At 41.8% G+C, this 25901-nt stretch overlaps 1 long non-coding RNA gene across 1 annotated transcript; it reads right to left on the bottom strand.

The window, feature by feature from the left end:
- Nucleotides 1-23666: 23666 nt before the first annotated feature.
- On the bottom strand, nucleotides 23667-24818 carry LOC134970100 (uncharacterized). Its single transcript, XR_010189661.1, has 3 exons — nucleotides 24439-24818; nucleotides 23875-23971; nucleotides 23667-23779 (listed from the first exon to the last, which is right to left on the bottom strand). It is a non-coding gene; the product is annotated as an uncharacterized LOC134970100 (long non-coding RNA).
- Between the last annotated feature and the right edge of the window lie 1083 nt (nucleotides 24819-25901).

Raw genomic sequence — 25901 nt, forward strand, 5'->3', positions numbered from 1 at the left:
GGATAAATTTAATTTATTCATAGATTTGAATAAATATATGAGAACACTAACTATACAGAGACACTTCTTTAAAAATCCTACACCCAAATTAGCATATACACCCAAAGAGAGACCTATTGTATCAATGCCTTCCAAGTTCTACCCGGTTGAGTCACGGGGTAGTCACTTGAATATCTTTTACGAATCAGTCAAAGACGATTTTAGAAAAATGTAAATCAAATCAGATAAATATAATAGTAACCTTAACCCTATGGAAATAAAAGCCATTAAAACTCTGAAAGAGGATGATAATTTAGTTATTAAAAGTGTGGATAAAGGGGGGGGGGGGAGGGCTGTAGTTTTACAAGATAGAACATCTTATATACAAGAAGCAAATAGAATATTGGGGGAATATTGGGAATGTTTATACATCAACCTATATTAAACTACCTTCCAACCCTACTATAGCTTTCCAAGAAGGACTATATACATTACTTGATGAGGCCAAAAAATTTAATTTAATTTGCAAAGAAGAATTTGAATATTTATATGTTAAACATCCTATCGTACCATTGTTTTACCACATTCCAAAAGTCCACAAAAATAGAGAAAATCCACCTGGGAGACCCATTATAGCAGGAGTAGAATCCCTTATGGCCAATTTGTCCCATTATATAGATCTCAAACTGCAGCCATACGTCAAAAATGTAAAATCATATTTAAAGGACTCCTCTAGCCTACTTAGGATATTGGAAGATAAAACTTGGTCCAATGATAAAATATGGATCACTATAGATGTAGAGGCATTGTATTCTTTGATCCCACATGAAAAGGGTCTAGAGGCAGTATGGAAAACATTAGAGAAAGACCCAACAAAAACGGCAGCAGAAATCAAATTCATTATTGACAGTATTAGATTCATTCTAAGACACAATTATTTTGAATTTGATGACACCTATTTCCTCCAGCAGCAGGGAACGGCGATGGGGATGAAATTTGCCCCATCGTATGCCAACCTGCTGATGGGGGAATGGGAAGAAAAATATATGATACAGAGTATGAGATGGAACATATAGATCTATATTACAGGTATAAAGATGACCTCATAGTAATCTGAAAGGGTGACCATCAGACTGTAGATAAATGTATGACCTATCTACAAAAAATTATTATAATCTGAGGTTCACTTATACATCTCATGTCAACAAAATACATTATTTGGATCTACTCATTGAGAGCAGTGAGGAGAAGCAAATAACCACACAAACATTTTTTTAAGACAACAGATGCAAATAGCTATATTCCATCTAACAGTTGTCACCATCCATCATGGCTCAACAATGTCCCACTAGCTCAGTTTCTAAGAATAAGAAAGAAGTGCAGTTTTGACAGCGATTATATGGAACAATCATCAAAAATAAAGGAGCAGTGTGTTGAAAAGGGGTATGACATGGTTAAAATAGAAAATTATAGAACAAAGGCTTTGCATAGAGATAGAAAGGATTTAATGAGTCAAAAAGTACATATATTTAAACAGTGGAATCAGAAACCATTTATCACACAATTTAATAAGGAAAGCCATACCATAAAAAGAATTTTAGAAAAACATTGGAATCTGCTCCAGAAGGATCCCATCTTGGGGCCACATATTCCATAAAAACCATGTTTAGTCTATAGATAAGCAAAAAATCTGAAAACTATGGTAGCTCCTAGCATATTAAAGACATTAGAATCTAAGAATTCTCAGGGAACTTTTATCCCAAAAAAAGAAGGGTGTTATCCATGCAATAGATGCATTTGTTGCAAATTCATGGAAAAAAAGCAATTTTGTCACAAACTGGATAATGGTTTTACCTATACTATGAAAAACATAGTCACATGCAATACCACATTTGTGATTTATAAGATATTTTGCACTTGTAGTTTGACCTGTATAGGTAAAACTACAAGATGCATAAAAATACGCATTCAAGAACACCTTAGAAATATTAAAAATAAGGTAAAGACACATAGTCTACCGAGACACTTCGAAGAAAAACATGGGTCAAGTACGAACGATTTTAAATTCACCATTATAGAACATATAAAACCAAATGCCAGAGGGGGGAATAGGGAACTTTGTTTGTACAAAAGGGAGACCTTTTGGACATACACACTAAATACCCTTTCACTGCTCTGCCTCAATAAAGGAATAGATGTGGTATACTTTTTATAAGACCTATATGAAGAGGATAGGCTATGATATAATCTGTCACTCACTAATATAATCTGTCATTTATAAATAAAAATTTTCATTTATGGACAAATTGGGATTATTCGTATAATATATATATATATATATATATATATATACAGGATCATGACTATAAGATATAGGGAAATTGATTGGCCTTATATATGTGTGTATGATTGGCCTTATATATGTGTATATATTGGATATTAGAAGAATATCTATATGGATCAATTATAGTTATTGTATATAAGCAAATTGTAAGACTACAGGTATTCACAAAAGTAATTGGTTTAAATGAACAATCAGTGCACGAATAATATGTATAAAATAGAATACATTAAGGTTAGATAATCACTATGGAAGAGATATTATAGAACAATATGATAATAAGTAGGTTTGATAATTCACTTAAGCAGCACGATATAGGTAGATCAAATACACTTTTAACCACTAAATAGAATACTCTAATATTTAATTAATGTAATAGGAGAAAATATTATATTATCACATAGCCACATTAAAGATGTATAGATCTAAAATTAGAAATAATTAATAATAATAATGAAAACATCACTACAAAAATATGATAAAATATCATTTATTTATTTAAATAAATAAATATACGTATTAATTTAAATAGGTGGGGGCCCTTTAAGAGTTTATAAATTAACATATGGGTGATTAGGATATTAATGAATTATATAAGGAGATGGGTGGAGGGAGACTATTATATGGTCCCATTATATAGATACTATATATGCGTAATATGGGTGTTTGTGTGTGTATATATGAATTACACATATAGTAGCATTTGTTGGTCCTATATGAAATATCCACAATATATGTATAAAAAGGATTCTAATATTATAATATGTACTGGAGCTAAGATGCACCAAAGGAATGTTACATACGTCTGTTTAGAATATATATTGATAAATAAACCTTAAATAGAGGGCATGATAGGGATATTATCATTAACAGCCCGCTTAGGAGCCCTCTTTATTGGCTCCGTACAGCGACATCTGGCGGCTCCCATGGTTACAGGGGCGCGACGCCGGTACCCTAGCAACGGCGGTGATCAGATGCCGCGTGGAGCGCAGACAGGAAGTGTCATGTGTTCCACGCGGCGGATTTGAGCTGCAGAGACAGAGGGAGTGCATTCCACGCGGCGGATGTGAGCCGCCAAGACAGGGGGAGTGCGCTGGAGCCCAGCCAAGGAAGACTGTGTGCTCCAGCTGCACTTATTAACAAAATGACACGCACAGAGTGCGTTCCACAAACATAGAGGGCGATGGGTAATTCCCTAATTAAGCCCAAAAATGACATATAAGATATATATACCCCCTTGAAGAAGTCCACACCCTGAAGGATGAAACGCGTTGGGACTGTTTGCTGCTGAAACTCCCCTTGATGGACAGATAAGCGTTTGAACTTTTTTATCCTGTACGCATAACCTTTGGCTATCTGGTGTCCCTGGGACAGTTTGTTGCTGACTTCCCTATCCTCATAATGGACAGATAAGCTTTTATGATTTTAAATCTTGTACGTGTGTTGTCTAGCCGTTTTTGTATTGTTCATTAAAATCTGTATTTTATGTTGTGAAGTTACAGATTACATTTTTATTGGGAATAAGCTAGTTCCCTAAATTCGTGCCCTATATTGCAAAAAGCACTATTTTAATCTATGAACGATACACACTATGTTTGCTGTTTCTTCTTTTACATGTTAATCCTAAATGATGAACATCGGCTGGAAGTTTTTATTCACCAGATAAGTGCCCAAGGCCATACTAATTTTTTAACCCACCTGAGTATTTCCGTTATAATTGTCACTACACTCATTAGCGCTTGTTTTCTTCACTACCCAATTTTTATGTGTACACCATACACTAATCTTGTATTACGAGCTGCTACTCTTAAAAGGGTTAAACGAGTGTTTTCTTTATTACTGTTTCCATCGCACGTCTGTACTGTAGCGCCTAGGTCTCTATTTCTCTAAGATATATATACATTTATAAAAGTACCATTTGGAGCATGTACGTTAATGAGACACTGCATCTTGAGCATCTTAAGTATTAGAACATAATTTAAAACATATAAATTGTATTAAATATCAAGTACCCAATTAAGGAAGTGATGCAACAGTGTATCACTATAAAAATCCAGTAAGTAACCACTCCTTACATGCAGCTTGCTTCTAGAAGGACTGATACTACCACAGAGGCTACAAGTGAGTACATCAGTTATTGTGGATACTTTTGGTCAAGCTTAGATTGTATTATATGTGGTAAAAAGAATATCTGAACTTAGACACTATTTGAAAATATACCAATTGTTAATGACATTGTACTACTAAATTATATAATGTGATATGGAATATTTCTTTTTGATAAAGATTGTGAAATTAAGTTGTGACAAATAGTGGAAAAAAAGGAAGCCATTACAATAAATATTATAAATGAGTCCAATGAGCTATATCTTTATACAAATATAAATGGTACTTTATAAATATTCATACATGTATACTATATTTTACATCAGAAGATAAAACTGTAGAAGTTAAAAAGTTTTACTAATTAAAGTAAGAATATCCTTAGACATTATACAAATACTCTAGTATATGGTAAATTATTTTTGACTGCATACTATGTGTACAGTCATAGGCATGTGAACACTAGATGTATTTCTACATACTAATATGTATAAGTGGGCACTAAATAGATTGTAATGAATTACTTATGTATAATATATATCACATATGATCTTGTATAAAATATACCCTAAATGTGAATGTTGTTCAAATTAGGTCAATATTTCTAATTTTCTGTGGATGGAAATTGATCACTTCACCCAATAAATCATCAGACTCGGTTTGTATTATGATGACACCAATTAATATAGATGTTAGACCCTTAATTATACTGATGGTACCATGTTTTAATTACGGATGTATGGGAACAATAGGTACCATCAAATATACCTACCAGAGTCTATGACTACAGATATTCCGGTTATGGAGAAATAATCCTATTATATACGTCCAGTAGCAAGAACACAGACTTTAGTAGCAATGCAGATACAAGTGACGGCGGCACTCACGGATTTCTTCAATGCAATAACTGAGATTACTCGGTACTGCTTAGGCTTAACGTTTCGGTTTTATTCAACCGTCATCAGAAGATACAAAATATGACTTAAAACAATCCTACCTTTATACTCTAAACACCTCCCACGTGCACAGTCCCCGGCAGGCGCCGCCGGACTTACTTCCGGGTACGTCATCACTTGGAGACAAACAGAGTCAATGTGATGACGTTCACCGGACCAGTGAATTAAACCATCACCATGGAAACAGTAATGCAAAACGGACTCATTTACAAAGCTGGAAACAGAATTATAATTTATATAATATATATGTACTTATAGATACTTCTATGCTGAGATGTTCATTATAAGCCTGTCTATCAATACCAAAGATAGTTATTGATTACAAATAAACTTTTTTCATCGAAAATACAGCCTATGTACTATAGGAAACATGTAAGTGACAGTGTCTCATTAAGGCCGTTGGGAGCCACCGTATTAAGTCGGTGTATCCAACGTGCCTCCTTTTGCAACAGAGTTTTCTGCCTATCTCCTCCTCATTTAGTTAAAGGGACATGTTCCAACATTTTATACCGTAAAGTGGCTAGACTGTGTTGGCGTGCTTTAAAATGTTTTGCTACCGGTTGGTCCACTTGCTTACCCTCCAATATCTGCTTTATTGCACTCCTATGCTGGCTCATGCGTACCTTAAAAAGGCAGGACGTTTTGCCTATATAGTAGAGCCCACATGGGCATTTAATGCAATATATTACAAAATCACTAGTACAGGTGAGAACTTGTTTGATTTTAATCTTGATTCCGGTATGCGGATGTGTTATGTAATCACCGGTTTCAAGATACTGACAAGTAACACAGCCAGTGCATTTATAATTCCCTGGTTTTCTTACTAGAAATGTGGCAGTCTCAGTAGCAACTTGTCGTGAGATGTCGTTGTGTACAACTATATCTCGTATGTTGCTACCCCTCCTATAGCACGACATCAATTTACTGGAGCTAATACTTGAGAGATCTGGATCCCTCTGTATTATGGGCCATATTCTATTAGCTGTTTTATTAATTATTTGACTAGATGTAGTATAGTCAGTCACACATACAACGGTATTCTTGTCCTGTTTTGTCTTTGAAACCGTTACTGCAATGGGAATTTTTGGTTGAGACATGGCCTTTTTTCTGGCTGATCGTAACAGTTCACCATTGTAGCCCCTCTCCAAAAATCTGGAAGTCATAAGGTCCATTTGTTTATTTTCTTCATCCGTACTGCTACAAATCCGGTGTACCCGTAGGTACTGTGAGTACGGAAGACCATTTTTCAAAGGTTTTGGATGATGGCTAGAGGCCAATAGTAAACTGTTAACATCAGTCGGCTTCTGGTAAATGGTAGTAATAAATGTGCCATTTTTTCTAATTTTCACATCCAGGAAATTAATGGTTTCCACCTGTATATCAAAAGTGAATTTGATGGAATCATCCATCAAATTTACTTGATGCATCATGTCTACGAACGCCTCACGTGACCCTGTCCATAACATGAACACGTCATCAATATAGAGAGTATACAAAGCTATATTGGATTTATACTGGGGATTAGAAAAAAATAATGCCTGTTCCACACAAAACATGAAGGCATTAGCATATGCCGGTGCGGCACAAGACCCCATCGCACAGCCTTTTATTTGTTAAAAAAATTCATTATTAAATAAAAAGTAATTCCTATTCAGTATTAGCTGCATCAAACTCATAAAAAATTGGATCACGGGACCTGTAAATTTGGAATTACCATCTATGAGGTTGCTCACAGCTTCCAGACCCCGACCATGTGGGATGCTGGTGTACAAGCTGACAACGTCCGCCGTGCATAACCAGCAAGTGTCAGGAAGATTGTCAACCTCCCGTAATTTTTGTAAAAATGTAGAGGTGTCCTTTAAATAGGTTGCCTCACTTTGTATCACTGGCTGCAAGAAATAATCAACATATTTGGATACATTAGAGTACAATGAACCCCTGGCAGATATTATCGGCCGTCCAGGAGGACGGACCGGGTCTTTATGTAATTTGGGGATTGTGTAAAAGACTGGCACACAGGGTGCCGGAACCATTAGTGCTGAACGTGTGCTGCTGGAAATAATTCCCTCTTTCACAGCTTTCTCTAATAGCAAATTAAGTTCATTAACATATTTACTAGTAGGATCAGATACCAATCTAGTGTAGACAGAAGTGTCGTTTAGCTGTCTATATGCTTCCAGTTTGTAGTCGGCAAGATCCTGTACCACTATGCCTCCCTCTTTATCGGCGGGGCACACAGTGATATCAGGATATGTCGACAGGTGGTGTAAAGCCTCCCGTTCAGCTGATGTAATATTGGAGGTGCGTTGCTTACTGCTAATATCACAAGTATCAATACAATCAGACATGGTTTTGGTAAATACCTTAATTGCTGCATTGGTAGAATATGGATCAAAGGTAGACTTTGGCCTAACAGGACAATCATCCATCCTTGATACATCAGGCTTAGAATTAAAAAATTCTCTGAGGCGTAATTGCCTATTAAATCTACATAAATCTACCTTACTGTCAAATGTCCTTTGCGTGTTTGTAGGCACAAAGTTCAGTCCTTTAGATAGTATGCTGACCTCAGCATTGGTCAATGTCCGTGAAGACAAATTATGTACTACTTCTTGGACTTTGTTCCTTTTCCTCCCCTCCCTTTCGCACTGCCTGCCTCGTCTGGTTCTTGATCGACCGGCCCTTCGCGTTGTGCCCTGGTTTTCACACCTAAAGGGGCATGCTGTGTACGTGGACGTCGTTGGGAAGAAGCAGCGTCTGTTTCGCTGTTAGAAGTACCACTGGAGGTTTCACCTTCCAGCGGGAAGCGACGAGATCTTCTGTACGGCCTCTGTCGATAAGGGTGGGTTTTAACTGATGGGTTATTAGCCCACACATAGACTTTATTTTCCACATTGTCTTTTGTGACAGTAGCAAGCTTCTTGGTTTTAAATTTGATAAGGTCTGATTTATACTTGTCCACCTGTTGCGTTAACTTCGACATCCAGTCTCCATTGCTGTCAGCACTTAATATTGGTCTAGTGGTTAATTCTAATTCCCTAATCTTCGTGCGGGTCTGCTCCAACTCCCTGCTGGCTTCTTCCACCACTAACAGGATGAGGTCAAACGAAGCCTTATTGAGCACTGCGGCCCATTTGCGGCAGAACTCCGGATTATATCTCCCTATGGTGGGAGTGTTGCGTATCCGGAATCCCCTCGGTAACATCCTGTCACGGTAATAATCTGAGAGACAGACCCCATGTAGATAATAATCCGTTTCTCGTTTTTTTAATTTCAATAGTTGTGCAAACAACTGCTCTGCAGAGTCATCTGCTGTAGTAGATTTAAACTTATCTTTAATGAGGATACGTTCTGCATCAATGTCTGACAGCGAGAGAAAATCACCCTGTGGCAAACGCGTTTGCCGGAATCCAGGTATATCATTAATTTCCTGGATGTGATAATTATTAGAAAAAATGGCACATTTATTACTACCATTTACCAGAAGCCGACTGATGTTAACAGTTTACTATTGGCCTCTAGCCATCATCCAAAACCTTTGAAAAATGGTCTTCCGTACTCACAGTACCTACGGGTACACCGGATTTGTAGCAGTACGGATGAAGAAAATAAACAAATGGACCTTATGACTTCCAGATTTTTGGAGAGGGGCTACAATGGTGAACTGTTACGATCAGCCAGAAAAAAGGCCATGTCTCAACCAAAAATTCCCGTTGCAGTAACGGTTTCAAAGACAAAACAGGACAAGAATACCGTTGTCTGTGTGACTGACTATACTACATCTAGTCAAATAATTAATAAAACAGCTAAAAGAATATGGCCCATAATACAGAGGGATCCAGATCTCTCAAGTATTAGCTCCAGTAAATTGATGTCGTGCTATAGGAGGGGTAGCAACATACGAGATATAGTTGTACACAACGACATCTCACGACAAGTTGCTACTGAGACTGCCACATTTCTAGTAAGAAAACCAGGGAATTATAAATGCACTGGCTGTGTTAATTGTCAGTATCTTGAAACCGGTGATTACATAACACATCCGCATACCGGAATCAAGATTAAAATCAAACAAGTTCTCACCTGTACTAGTGATTTTGTAATATATTGCATTAAATGCCCATGTGGGCTCTACTATATAGGCAAAACGTCCTGCCTTTTTAAGGTACGCATGAGCCAGCATAGGAGTGCAATAAAGCAGATATTGGAGGGTAAGCAAGTGGACCAACCGGTAGCAAAACATTTTAAAGCACGCCAACACAGTCTAGCCACTTTACGGTATAAAATGTTGGAACATGTCCCTTTAACTAAACAAGGAGGAGATAGGCAGAAAACTCTGTTGCAAAAGGAGGCACGTTGGATACACCGACTTAATACGGTGGCTCCCAACGGCCTTAATGAGACACTGTCACTTACATGTTTCCTATAGTACATAGGCTGTATTTTCGATGAAAAAAGTTTATTTGTAATCAATAACTATCTTTGGTATTGATAGACAGGCTTATAATGAACATCTCAGCATAGAAGTATCTATAAGTACATATATATTATATAAATTATAATTCTGTTTCCAGCTTTGTAAATGAGTCCGTTTTGCATTACTGTTTCCATGGTGATGGTTTAATTCACTGGTCCGGTGAACGTCATCACATTGACTCTGTTTGTCTCCAAGTGATGACGTACCCGGAAGTAAGTCCGGCGGCGCCTGCCGGGGACTGTGCACGTGGGAGGTGTTTAGAGTATAAAGGTAGGATTGTTTTAAGTCATATTTTGTATCTTCTGATGACGGTTGAATAAAACCGAAACGTTAAGCCTAAGCAGTACCGAGTGATCTCAGTTATTGCATTGAAGAAATCCGTGAGTGCCGCCGTCACTTGTATCTATATGTATCTATATGTGTGTGTGTATGTATGTATGTGTATATATGTGTATATATGTGTGTGTATATATGTGTGTATATGTGTATGTATATATATATATATATATATATATATAATATTTATATATTTTTTATTTTTTTTTATATAACACTAACAAAATTATTTATAATTAGGGATTATACCTATTGGAATCCTTTACCACGATTATAAGAATCAGATCTACATTCAATACATCATAATATCGGTATGCATATTAAAAATAGTATAATTCAGAAAGCTACACTTGAGAATTATGCATGTGGTTCTATAAATCTGTATCCCCCTAGATCTATGATGTGGTAACCATTTATAATCTTTCACAACCCTCCCAATACACCTTAATGCTTCACACATGAATTGTTAACATAATATGGTTATTATTGAATGTCTAAATTTGGTATGTTTAAGCATCAAACGTCTGAAATATGTCTTATTATTGTTTTTTAAAAGATTTATACCCCTGAGGAAGTCCGACTAAAGGGACGAAATGCGTTGGGTTATCTAAACGACCTGTGAATATACAGAGGCCCTTCACTTACGAGTTCACACCGGCAAGGGTGAAGTGTATGACATCTAGCCTCTTGAATGTTAAGCAGGTCCTAATGATATTATATGCAAATTGTATTTTTATGCAATGGTTTTAATGTAATGTTTTTACATTTGTACGCATATTGGAATAAATTATAAAAATAAGATCTATATCGACTAGAGATGAGCGGGTTCGGTTACTCGGAAACCGAACCACCCCGAACTTCACCCATTTTACACGGGTCCGAGGCATACTCGGATTCTCCCACATGGCTCGGTTAACCCGAGCGCGCCCGAACGTCATCATCCCGCTGTCGGATTCTCGCGAGATTCGGATTCTATATAAGGAGCCGCGCGTCGCCGCCATTTTTCACTCGTGCATTGGAAATGATAGTGAGAGGACGTGGCTGGCGTCCTCTCACTTTGTTTCAGGGGGCTGCAGTGCAAATATCTTTATTCTGGGGACCAGCAGTATTATAGGAGGAGTACAGTGCAGAGTTTTGCTGACCAGTGACCACCAGTATTATACGTTGTCTGCCTGAAAAACGCTCCATATCTGTGCTCAGTGTGCTGCATATATCTGTGCTCACACTGCTTTATTGTGGGGACCAGCAGTATTATATAGGAGGAGTACAGTGCAGAGTTTTGCTGACCAGTGACCACCAGTATACGTTGTCTGCCTGAAAAACGCTCCATATCTGTGCTCAGTGTGCTGTGCTCACACCAGTAACGGAACTAGCGAGCGGTGGGCTTTGGTGCGACAAAATGCTTTCCCCCCCCCCCCCCAATCCCATCCAAGTCCACCCCCTCACCCCTGGAGAGGATCTGGTGAGGGGTACCTGCTCAGGGCCAGAGAAATGGATACCTAGCAACAGTGCCGTAACTAGACATTTTAGCACTGTGTGCAAGAAACCGCATCAGAGCCCCACCCCTGCATGCAAAACAGGGGCAGTGTACGCCGTAGGCGCGCACAAAAATACATAGTGGCGTGGCTTCGTGGGGAAGGGGTGTGGCCACAAAATAATACCAATTCATAAAACGGTGCACAGTAGTCTCCATTCTTCAAATTACGCCACACAGTAGCACCACTACACCAGGTAGAGACCCTTTTACACCTTACAGCGGACAGAGTCCCCTTTTTACACATTACGGCAGACAGCGTCCCCTTTTTACACATTACGGCGGACAGCATCCCCCTTTTTACACATTACGGCAGACAGCGTCCCCTTTTTACACATTACGGCAGACAGCGTCCCCTTTTTACACATTACGGCAGACAGCGTCCCCTTTTTACACATTACGGCAGACAGCGTCCCCTTTTTACACATTACGGCAGACAGCGTCCCCTTTTTACACATTACGGCAGACAGCGTCCCCTTTTTACACATTACGGCAGACAGCGTGCCCTTGTTACACATTACGGCAGACGGCGTCCCCCTTTTTTACACATTACGGCAGACAGCGTCCCCCTTTTTTACACATTACGGCAGGCAGATTTCCCCTTTTTACACATTGCGGCAGGCAGTCCCCCTTTTTACACATTGCGGCAGGCAGTCCCAAGAAAGAAAGAAAGAAAGAAAGAAAGAAAGAAAGAAAGAAAGAAAGAAAGAAAAAGAAAGAAAGAAAGAAGTATTATACTTACCCTCTCCGCTGGCTCAGGCTCCTCAGTGCAGCGTCAGACGATTCCCGGGCTGGAGAGAAGGAGAAGAAGGGAGGTGGAGGAGGGAGCCGCAGCAGCGCTGTGTCATTGGTGGAGGTGCTGCTGCTGCTGCCCCTCTGCTTCACTATAGGCTGTTCTCGGAAGACAGCCTATAGTGAAGCAGAGGGCCAGCAGCAGCAGCGCCTCAACCAGTAGTAAAGCGCTGCTGCGGCTCCCTCCTTCGGATCCCTCCTCCTCCTTCTCCCCCATACCGCTGTGCTTCTCCTCTCTCCGGGCGGCTGCGGGCAGCAGTTGCCCGCAGCGGCATGTAATGAGTCAGTTTGACTCATTACATGCTTTGGGCTCCTGGACAGAGGCGGGGCCCAGTGCAACGCACTGGTTGCACTGGCGGTAGTTCCGCCTCTGTCTCACACTGCTTTATTGTGGGGACTGGGGACCAGCAGTATTATATAGGAGGAGTACAGTGCAGAGTTTTGCTGACCAGTGACCACCAGTATTATGTTCTCTGCCTGAAAAACGCTCCATATCTGTGCTGCATTGTCAGGGCCGAAACTAGGGGGGGGCTAGGGGGGCAGGCGACCTGGGCGCCAGATTGGAGGGGGCGCCGAGACCCCCTAACACCCGCCGCGGCACTTACTTTTAAACCCCCTTCTCCCGAGTGCCCAGCTCGGGGGGCGGGGTTTCGCGGAATGACGCGATTGCGTCGTGACGTCACGGCGCAAACGCGTCATTCCACGAAACCCCGCCGGAGGAGGGAGAAGGGGGAGCCCAGAGCCGCGCAGACGAGGAGGGAGAGGCGGCGGAAGAGCAGCGAGAACCGCTTCAAATGTAAGTCAGCCCCTCTCCCTTCCTCTCTCTCTCCCTCCACCACCTGCCGCAATGTGTAAAATGGGGACCTGTGCCTGCCGCAATGTGTAAAATGGGGACACTTGCCAGCGTACTGTGTAAAATGGGGACCTGTGCCTGCCGCTATGTGTAAAATGGGGACACTTGCCAGCGTACTGTGTAAAATGGGGACTTGTGCCTGCCGCAATGTGTAAAATGGGGACACTTGCCAGCGTACTGTGTAAAATGGGGACCTGTGCCTGCCGCTATGTGTAAAATGGGGACACTTGCCAGCGTACTGTGTAAAATGGGGACCTGTGCCTGCCGCAATGTGTAAAATGGGGACCTGTGCCTGCCGCTATGTGTAAAATGGGGACACTTGCCAGCGTACTGTGTAAAATGGGGACCTGTGCCTGCCGCTATGTGTAAAATGGGGACACTTGCCAGCGTACTGTGTAAAATGGGGACCTGTGCCTGCCGCTATGTGTAAAATGGGGACACTTGCCAGCGTACTGTGTAAAATGGGGACCTGTGCCTGCCGCAATGTGTAAAATGGGGACACTTGCCAGCGTACTGTGTAAAATGGGGACCTGTGCCTGCCGCTATGTGTAAAATGGGGACACTTGCCAGCGTACTGTGCAAAATGGGGACCTGTGCCTGCCGCAATGTGTAAAATGGGGACCTGTGCCTGCCGCAATGTGTAAAATGGGGACCTGTGCCTGCCGCTATGTGTAAAATGGGGACACTTGCCAGCGTACTGTGTAAAATGGGGACCTGTGCCTGCCGCTATGTGTAAAATGGGGACACTTGCCAGCGTACTGTGTAAAATGGGGACCTGTGCCTGCCGCAATGTGTAAAATGGGGACACTTGCCAGCGTACTGTGTAAAATGGGGACCTGTGCCTGCCGCAATGTGTAAAATGGGGACACTTGCCAGCGTACTGTGTAAAATGGGGACCTGTGCCTGCCGCTATGTGTAAAATGGGGACACTTGCCAGCGTACTGTGTAAAATGGGGACCTGTGCCTGCCGCTATGTGTAAAATGGGGACACTTGCCAGCGTACTGTGTAAAATGGGGACCTGTGCCTGCCGCTATGTGTAAAATGGGGACACTTGCCAGCGTACTGTGTAAAATGGGGACCTGTGCCTGCCGCAATGTGTAAAATGGGGACACTTGCCAGCGTACTGTGTAAAATGGGGACCTGTGCCTGCCGCTATGTGTAAAATGGGGACACTTGCCAGCGTACTGTGTAAAATGGGGACCTGTGCCTGCCGCAATGTGTAAAATGGGGACCTGTGCCTGCCGCAATGTGTAAAATGGGGACCTGTGCCTGCCGCTATGTGTAAAATGGGGACACTTGCCAGCGTACTGTGTAAAATGGGGACCTGTGCCTGCCGCTATGTGTAAAATGGGGACACTTGCCAGCGTACTGTGTAAAATGGGGACCTGTGCCTGCCGCAATGTGTAAAATGGGGACACTTGCCAGCGTACTGTGTAAAATGGGGACCTGTGCGTGCCGCTATGTGTAAAATGGGGACACTTGCCAGCGTACTGTGTAAAATGGGGACCTGTGCCTGCCGCAATGTGTAAAATGGGGACCTGTGCCTGCCGCAATGTGTAAAATGGGGACCTGTGCCTGCCGCTATGTGTAAAATGGGGACACTTGCCAGCGTACTGTGTAAAATGGGGACCTGTGCCTGCCGCTATGTGTAAAATGGGGACACTTGCCAGCGTACTGTGTAAAATGGGGACCTGTGCCTGCCGCTATGTGTAAAATGGGGACACTTGCCAGCGTACTGTGTAAAATGGGTACCTGTGCCTGCCGCTATGTGTAAAATGGGGACACTTGCCAGCGTACTGTGTAAAATGGGGACCTGTGCCTGCCGCTATGTGTAAAATGGGGACACTTGCCAGCGTACTGTGTAAAATGGGGACCTGTGCCTGCCGCTATGTGTAAAATGGGGACACTTGCCAGTGTACTGTGGAAAATGGGGACCTGTGCCTGCCGCAATGTGTAAAATGGGGACACTTGCCAGCGTACTGTGTAAAATGGGGACCTGTGCCTGCCGCTATGTGTAAAATGGGGACACTTGCCAGCGTACTGTGTAAAATGGGGACCTGTGCCTGCCGCAATGTGTAAAATGGGGACCTGTGCCTGCCGCAATGTGTAAAATGGGGACCTGTGCCTGCCGCTATGTGTAAAATGGGGACACTTGCCAGCGTACTGTGGAAAATGGGGACCTGTGCCTGCCGCAATGTGTAAAATGGGGACACTTGCCAGCGTACTGTGTAAAATGGGGACCTGTGCCTGCCGCTATGTGTAAAATGGGGACACTTGCCAGCGTACTGTGTAAAATGGGGACCTGTGCTTGCCGCTATGTGTAAAATGGGGACACTTGCCAGCGTACTGTGTAAAATGGGGACCTGTGCTTGCCGCTATGTGTAAAATGGGGACACTTGCCAGCGTACTGTGTAAAATGGGGACCTGTGCCTGCCGCTATGTGTAAAATGGGGACACTTGCCAGCGTACTGTGTAAAATGGGGACCTGTGCCTGCCGCTATGTGTAAAATGGGGACACTTGCCAGCGTACTGTGTAAAATGGGGACCTGTGCCTGCCGCAATGTGTAAAATGGGGACACTTTTTCCTGCCGCAATGTGTAAAATGGGGACACTTTTTCCTGCCGCAATGTGTAAAATGGGGACACCTGTCTGCCGCAATGTGTAAAATGGGGAATGGGGACACTTGCCTGTCGTACTGTGTAAAATGGGGACACTTTTTCCTGGATATGAAATTTATGTTAGAAAAGGCAGTTTTTCAGGTAAAAAAGTTCTGAAAGAGATATATATATATATATATATATATATATATATATATATTTTATTCATTTATTTTTTATTTTTTTTATTTTATTTTATTATTTTTATTTATTTATTGTAAAATATTTTTATTTTTTTTTGCGGGGGGGGGGGGTGTCAAATGACTACCTTGCCCCGGGTGACAAAAATCCTAGTTTCGGCCCTGGCATTGTAGATTATAGTAGGAGTACAGTGCATAATTTTGCTGACCACCAGTATATAATATATAGAAGTACGGTACAGAAGGCCACTGCTCTACCTACCTCTGTGTCGTCAAGTATACTATCCATCCATACCTGTGGTGCATTTCAGTTGTGCGCAGTATATATAGTAGTAGGCCATTGCTATTGATACTGGCATATAATTCCACACATTAAAAAATGGAGAACAAAAATGTGGAGGGTAAAATAAGGGATAGATCAAGATCCACTTCCACCTCGTGCTGAAGCTGCTGCCACTAGTCATGGCCGAGATGGTGAAATGCCATCAACGTTGTCTGCCAAGGCCGATGCCCAATGTCATAGTAGAGAGCATGTAAAATCCAAAACATAAAAGTTCAGTAAAATGACCCAAAAATCAAAATTAAAAGGGTCTAAGGAGAAGCGTAAACTTGCCAATATGCCATTTAAGACACGGAGAGGCAAGGAACGGCTGAGGCCCTGGCCTATGTTCATGGCTAGTGGTTCAGCTTCACATGAGGAATGAAGCACTCATCCTCTCGCTAGAAAAATGAAAAGACTTAAGCTGGCAAAAGCACAGCAAAGAACTGTGCGTTCTTCTAAATCACAAATCCCCAAGGAGAGTCCAATTGTGTCGGCTGCGATGCCTGACCTTCCCAACACTGGACGGGAAGAGGTGGCGCCTTCCACCATTTGCACGCCCCCTGCAAGTGCTGGGAGGAGAACCCGCAGTCCAGTTCCTGATAGTCAAATTGAAGATGTCACTGTTGTAGTACACCAGGATGCGGATATGGGTGTTGCTGGCGCTGAGGAGGAAATTGACAAGGAGGATTCTGATGGTGAGGTGGTTTGTTTAAGTCAGGCACCCGGGGAGACACCTGTTGTCCGTGGAACGAATATGGCCATTGACATGCCTGGTCAAATGACAAAAAAAATCACACCTTCGGTGTGGAATTATTTTAACACAAATGCGGATAACAGGTGTCAAGCCGTGTGTTGCCTTTGTCAAGCTGTAATAAGTAGGGGTAAGGACGTTAACCACCTCGGAACATCCTCCCTTATACGTCACCTGCATAAGTCAGTGACAAGTTCAAAAACTTTGGATGACAGAGGAAGCAGTCCACTGACCACTAAATCCCTTCCTCATGTAACCAAGCTCCTGCAAACCACACCACCAACTCCCTCAGTGTCAATTTCCTCCTTACACAGGAAAGCCAATAGTCCTGCAGGCCATGTCACTGGCAAGTCTGACGAGTACTCTCCTGCCTGGGATTCCTCCGATGCATCCTTGAGTGTAACGCCTACTGCTGCTGGCGCTGCTGTTGTTGCTGCTGGGAGTCGATCGTCATCCCAGAGGGGAAGTCGGAAGACCACTTGTACTACTTCCAGTAAGCAATTGACTGTCCAACAGTCCTTTGCGAGGAAGATGAAATATCACAGCAGTCATCCTGCTGCAAAGCGGATAACTCAGGCCTTGGTAGCCTTGGCGGTGAGAAACGTGTTTCCGGTATCCACCGTTAATTCACAGGCAACTACAGACTTGATTGAGATACTGTGTCCCGGGTACCAAATACCATCTAGGTTCCATTTCTCTAGGCAGGCGATACCGAAAATGTACACAGACCTCAGAAAAAGAGTCACAAGTGTCCTAAAAAATGCAGTTGTACCCAATGTCCACTTAACCACGGACTTGTGGAGCAGGGCAGACTCAGGACTATATGACTGTGACAGCCCACTGGGTAGATGTATTGCCTCCCGCAGCAAGAACAGCAGCGGCAGCACCAGTAGCAGCATCTCGCAAACGCCAACTCGTTCCTAGGCAGGCTACGCTTTGTATCACCGCTTTCCAGAAGAGGCACACAGCTGACAACCTCTTACAGAAACTGAGGAACATCATCGCAGAATGGCTTACCCCAAATGGACTCTCCTGGGGATTTGTGACATTGGACAATGCCAGCAATATTGTGCGTGATTACATCTGGGCAAATTCCAGCACGTCCCATGTTTTGCACATACATTGAATTTGGTGGTGCAGAATTATTTAAAAAAACAACAGGGGCGTGCAAGAGATGCTGTCGGTGGCCCGAAGAATTGCGGGCCACTTTCGGCATTCAGCCACCGCGTGCCGAAGACTGGAGCACCAGCAAACACTCCTGAACCTGCCCTGCCATCATCTGAAGCAAGAGGTGGTAACGAGGTGGAATTCAACCCTCTATATGCTTCAGAGTATGGAGGAGCAGCAAAAGGCCATTCAAGCCTATACATCTGCCTACGATATAGGCAAAGGAGGGGGAATGCACCTGACTCAAGCGCAGTGGAGAATGATTTCAACGTTGTGCAAGGTTCTGCAACCCTTTGAACTTGCCACAAGTGAAGTCAGTTCAGACACTGCCAGCCTGAGTCAGGTCATTCCCCTCATCTGGCTTTTGCAGAAGAAGCTGGAGACATTGAAGGAGGATCTAAAACAGAGCGATTCCGCTAGGCATTTGGGACTTGTGGATGTAGCCCTTAATTCGCTTAGCCAGGATTCACGGGTGGTCAATCTGTTGAAATCAGAGCACTACATTTTGGCCACCGGGCTCGATCCTAGATTTAAAACCTACATTGTATCTCTCTTTCTGGCAGACACAAGTCTGCAGAGGTTCAAAGACCTGCTGGTGAGAAAATTGTCAAGTCAAGCGGAACGTGACCCGTCAACAGCTCCTCCTTCACATTCTCCCGCAACTGGGGCTGCGAGGAAAAGGCTAAGAATTCCGAGCCCACCCGCTGGCGGTGATGCAGGGCAGTCTGGAGCGAGTGCTGACATCTTGTCCGGACTGAAGGACCTGCCAACGATTACTGACATGTCGTCTACTATCACTGCATATGGGCCCTCATTCCGAGTTGATCGGTCGCAAGGCGAATTTAGCAGAGTTACACACGCTAAGCCGCCGCCTACTGGGAGTGAATCTTAGCTTCTTAAAATTGCGACCGATGTATTCGCAATATTGCGATTACTAACTACTTAGCAGTTTCAGAGTAGCTCCAGACTTACTCTGCCTGTGCGATCATTTCAGTGCTTGTCGTTCCTGGTTGACGTCACAAACACACCCAGCGTTCGCCCAGGCACTCCCACCGTTTCCCCGGCCACTCCTGCGTTTTTTCCGGAAACGGTAGCGTTTTCAGCCACACGCCCCTGAAACGCCGTGTTTCCGCCCAGTAACACCCATTTCCTGTCAATCACATTACGATCGCCGGAGCGAAGAAAAAGCCGTGAGTAAAAATACTTTCATCATAGTAAAGTTACTTGGCGCAGTCGCAGTGCGAACATTGCGCATGCGTACTAAGAGGATTTTCACTGCGATGCGATGAAAAATACCGAGCGAACAACTCGGAATGAGGGCCATGATTCTCTCACCATTGAAAGAATGGTGGAGGATTATATGAATGACCGCATCCAAGTAGGCAGGCCAGACAGTCCGTACGTATACTGGTAGGAAAAATAGGCAATTTGGAGGCCCTTGCAGAAACTGGCTTTATTTTACCTAAGTTGCCCCCCCCCCTCCAGTGTGTACTCCGAAAGAGTGTTTAGTGCAGCCGCTCACCTTGTCAGCAATCAGCGTACGAGGTTACTTCCAGAAAATGTGGAGAAGATGATGTTCATCAAAATGAATTATAATCAATTCCTCCGTGGAGACATTCACCAGCAATTGTCTCCAGAAAGTACACAGGGACCTGAGATGGTGGATTCCAGTGGGGACGAATTAATAATCTGTGAGGAGGGGGATGTACACAGTGAAAGGGGTGAGGAATCGGACGATGAGGAGGAGGTGGACATCTTGCCTCTGTAGAGCCAGTTTGTGCAAGGAGAGATTGATTGCTTCTTTTTTGGTGGGGGCCCAAACCAACCAGTCATTTCAGTCACAGTTGTGTGGCAGACCCTGTCGCTGAAATGATGGGTTTGTTAAAGTGTGCATGTCCTGTTTATACAACATAAGGGTGGGTGGGAATGCCCAAGGACAATTCCATCTTGCACCTCTCTTTTTCTTTCATTTTTCTTTGCATCATGTGCTGTTTGGGGACTATTTTTTTGAAGTGCCATCCTGCCTGACACTGCAGTGCCACTCCTAGATGGGCCAGATGTTTGTGTCGGACACTTGGGTCACTTAGCTTAGTCATCCAGCGACCTCGGTGCAAATTTTAGGATTAATAATAATATTGTGAGGTGTTCAGTGTTCAGAATAGACTGAAAATGAGTGGAAATTATGGTTATTGAGGTTAATAATACTATGGGATCAAAATGACCCCCAAATTCTATGATTTAAGCTGTTTTTGAGGGGGTTTTGTAAAAAACACCCGAATCCAAAACACACCCGAATCCGACAAAAAATTTTCAGGGAGGTTTTGCCAAAACGCGTCCGAATCCAAAACACGGCCGCGGAACCGAATCCAAAACCAAAACACACAACCCGAAAAATGTCCGGTGCACATCACTAATATCGACATTTTCTACATTGAGGGTAGTTCTAGAATATATCCTTGTATTATATATTGCACACCTAAAGTACCTATTGTGATCATTATCCTTTGATCCCTACTAGCAGTGGATCTTTATTAGGTTGCAGCCTACCAGTTCCAAGCGCAACAAATAGGGTATTGGTATGTGTGTGTGTGTGTGTGTGTGTGTGTGTGTGTGTGTGTGTGTATATATTTATAAATATAGTTTTAAAATATATATCCACACTATTCCCAAGCACTCCAGGGTAACATGCTCAAGTGCTCTCCTACAGGGTATGTGCCCCCAAATATGCAGGCAGGAAAGAATAGGCGGCACTCGAAATCTCCAAAATAGTGAAGGATGGGGAGAACATCCCCGAAACATAAATTAATGAAAGCACCCTGTTGGGACATTATTGTGGATTCTGGTACCAAATATATATATATATATATATATATATATATATATATATATTTTGATAATGTCAAATATTACCTTTAAACATGAAGCTATGTACCAATACCGTGAAGCCGTAATGGGCGCTAGACCACGTGCTACGCACTTTGCACGCTATTTGCGTACAGAGTCCTGCACGTGGTACGCGCTTGGCGTACGCACGCTGCGCTGTGTGTACGGATTACACACAGCGGGCACACACACAGTGGTTAACCTTTTAAACCTTGTTAATAAGACACAGTGAGAAGATACTTATACTTTAAACCTTAATAACCAAGTACTGAAAAGATGTGACGATTAGAACCTTTTAAACAATGTGTATGGTGTTTGAGCAATTGAGTCACTAAGGAAAGCCCTTTGCAATAAACCGTGAAAACACAAGACCTGGTTTGGATTTAAAACCGCAGCAGTTCTAACACTGCCGTGGATTATTTAGAGAAAAAGGGGAAACACAATACAAGTTATACACTACAAACTAACAGAGAAATCTAAACAGAATAACAGAATATACATGAACGATCGCAAACAAGAGCGGACAGAATGAGAACACAATGAGAACAAATGGCGAACAAAATGGATAACAAAATGGCTACAGAGAATAATACATACGTGGGGATGATTCGCAAGCGCATCCTGTATCCAGCCCTCAGCATTCAGAGAGAAAGCCTTCAGAGAGAGTGAGTGACTGGACAGGCAATGGTGGTCTTTATATACACAACATACATTCACAACACAATGGTCCCTACAATCTCATTGTTCATTGGACACAGGAATGTGTCTCCACATTATAGCAAAGGTCATAGGTGGATTTGAACAGGTGGGCTGTGTCTTTCTCCAACTGCTCTGGTGGGAGGTATCCTCAGGATTCCCGCCGCATGTGTAATTTACAACAAATACAATTAATGTTCATAAACTACTTTTGTACATAACTACGCAGGAGCGAGCGATCCTTTCCTAACTAGCATCGGAATGTTACTCATAAAATACCCTACAGCTGGATACTAAACACCACCTTTCAACCTTTGTCTGACCCTTCCTATCATGCAAAGAGGAATCTCTCTGTCCAGGAACAGTTTAAACTAAACATACTTACTGACATTGTCTAGGGGAATATTTACTACAATATACGCTATATGGGTTAAATATGTTATGATCGAGTCGCACGCTAGACGCTTACAAACTCTACCGTAAATGCGCATACACCGCACGTGATTGCCGGAGCGATCTTACGCAAATTGCGGATATGTGCACGCACGGCAGAGCGTGTGCACGTGCAGCGGGCATGTGCATGAGGGGTTAGTACAAGGCATATGTATCAGGATATTTTTCGACTTTGACAATATAAATTTGTGTAAGTGTATGTGTGTGTGTATGTATGTGTGTATGTATATGTATATATATGTGTGTGTGTATGTGTATATATATATATATATATATAATATAATATAATTAAATATATATATATATATATATCTTCAGCAGATCGGCACTCAAAAAAATAAAATACAAATACCTCGGTGCACCAAGTCCAAACACGACTCCACGTGATAGTAGTTTTAAAGAAAGAGGACGGCACTCACAGGATTTTGAATATGACGTTTGTAATCCACAAAAGTATCAAAGCATTATCGACGTTTCGGTGACGCAGCACCGTCTTCAGGATATATAACCATAAACAAATGTGACCAAGACAAGTACAGAGAGCCACTTACCACACTTTATATATATATATATATATATATATGACAAGAATTACTCTCCCACTGCGCTATTTCAAATAAAACACTAAAATTAATTAATTATATGGCTGCCTGTATCCTCTAAGTACCCTGTTAGGAGGAACTAAATGTGTGAAAATATGAAACGAAATAGAGGAGATGGCGCCAAGGGAGTTATATCAACGCCCTACCTAAAAACGGACCCTTACAGTACTCTCCGGATAAATTACGTCAGATAACAAATACTAACATAAAAATTTATTAAAACAACATATAAACCCGACACAAATGTTCATAAGTATACAGAGTTGATACATTTACATTTGTCGCACAATTTGAACAATCAGTTTGTAGTGATGAGGAAAAAGCGTAGATATATCACTACGATTTCCTCCTTCTCCTTATTGTAGATTCGGAGGTAACATCAGATAATAGATAGATAAATAACCCAACGCGTTTCGTCTTGTTCCAAGACTTCATCAGGGGTAAAATCTACAATTGTAGAATAATAAGTCAAAACAAATACATAGCAATAAGCATCTTACACTCACATATAACATGACATATTGGTATCAAAAGAACATGACATAGCAACATGAGGAGGAAAACAGAATAAATAACATGAAGAAAGAGGAAAAAAGAGAACCAAAAAAGCACAGGTTGTGAAAAACATACCTCTTCATTTCAGAACATATTGTCAGCACATAAAAGGTCATTCAAAGATGTATGAACAACGTTTCAATATTTCAATGGGACTTGATTGATACAGCGAGGACCATACCTAATTAAAAAACGTTTAATAACCTTTATTAATTAAAGGACACTTTTTGTTCAATTAGGCAGAGATTGGGATTAATCCAATGGAATGGCACATACCTCATATATCATCAGCTTGAGTCTGACATTCAGATATTCGAATATGGGGAAGATTCATATGTGTATAGAATCTAACTGGTTCGCAAGCATAAGGAACCTAATAAATTGATTAATTGGGTATTAATTATAAGAACACCTATGAGTTCATAAATAGACCCCTATCTTATTTTGACACCCATAATTATAACAATTCTGGTATCATTAATGTCTGATCACTAATGAACAGATCTCATGACTAACCCGTGTGGTTTCTATATATGATACAGAACAAAGCCACAGAATTGGCTATAACAAACACCAATGTTACCACTATACAACGATCCTCTACTTAATGATCTGATTATAACCAGCCATTTATTCATATTTGGAAAACCCAGGACTAATTGTATTAACCATCAGTATAGTGAACCCACATGATATGTTTATTAGGGAAACCCATCCTTTATGGACAGTATCACTGATCTATGATCGAATAATTAAAAGAAATTACTCAAAGTGCTACCCACAGGGGGTGTAGTTCATTAGTGCCAATCATTAAAGAAATCTCTATAATATAGCACATACCTCGTCGGTCAGCAGCTTGAACCTGACACTCAGAGACTCAGGAGTGAAGGCAATTCAAATGGGTATAATGTCTAACCAATTTAGAACACGTGGTAGACCTGGTAAATTAATTGGGTTGATATCAATTAGACCATCTATTAAAGTACCAGTATGGTACAAAGAGTTCCCACCCCCTGGAGAAACAAATACTCCTTTCACTTAGTAAGGGGAAGATCTATTAACTATAAAAATTATATAAGTGAGTGTATAACTCATACAACTTAGTTTCATATTCATGAATAAATCTGTCATATTTATATAGTGAATATATATATATAATTAGTGCATATCATATACTCTTTTAAAAATTACATTTATAAATGATTAGTGGTTAACCAGTCAATAAAATACATATAGCTGGTACAAAGTGTATACTAATAAATGGGACCACTTTCAAAGTTGATAATATACTATTGTAAAATCAAAAACAAAACCTTACCCTCCAGTGGTGCAGTGCTGACAGCCAAGTCTCTGTATAATGAGGCATTGGACCTGATAACCACCCTTTATAAAGGGAAAAGTGATTACATCACTTCCCTTGCAAAGTGATTGGTGCTCTATATATATATATATAAGTGTGGTAAGTGGCTCTCTGTACTTGTCTTGGTCACATTTGTTTATAGTTATATATCCTGAAGACGGTGCTGCGTCACCGAAACGTCGATAATGCTATGATACTTTTGTGGATTACAAACGTCATATTCAAAATCCTGTGAGTGCCGTCCTCTTTCTTTGAAACTACTATCACGTGGAGTCGTGTTTGGACTTGGTGCACCAAGGTATTTGTATTTTATTTTTTTGAGTGCCGATCTGCTGGAGATTATCTATCTATCTATCTATCTATCCGTACGGACATTACTAATTTCAGATGGTTTGGCTCCAGGGGGACAACCACACGCAAGGCGGGTTGCTACCGCTGTATCAATTGTGCTACGTGCAATCACATGGACACAGGGGCATCATTTAGACATCCTCACAGTGGGAAGTATATACCCATTAAACATGCGGTTACATGTACTACAACACATGTGGTCTATATTATCAGATGCCCTTGTGCCCTGTACTATGTGGGCAAAACCATTCGCCCTTTTAAGGAACGTGCCAACCAACATCGGTCAGCTATCCGGGCTGCCTTGAATTCAGGCAAAAGTGAACAACCGGTGGCTCAACATTTTGCCAACAGGAATCACTGTCTGGCCAGTTTGAAATACATGATCATTGAACACCTCCCCGAATTGAAACGTGGGGGGGATAGGAATCAGCAATTATTGGTCATGGAAGCCCGATGGATAGTCCATTTGGACACTGTGGCTCCCCGTGGGCTGAATGAAAAGATCTGTTGGAACAGTTTGTGCTAACTAGTGGCTGACTAGTTTTTGTTTTTTGCTGTTTTATGTAGTAAATATGTCCTATACTTGTAAGCT

Source organism: Pseudophryne corroboree, chromosome 11 (assembly GCF_028390025.1).
Source record: "Pseudophryne corroboree isolate aPseCor3 chromosome 11, aPseCor3.hap2, whole genome shotgun sequence".
Taxonomy (NCBI): domain Eukaryota; kingdom Metazoa; phylum Chordata; class Amphibia; order Anura; family Myobatrachidae; genus Pseudophryne; species Pseudophryne corroboree.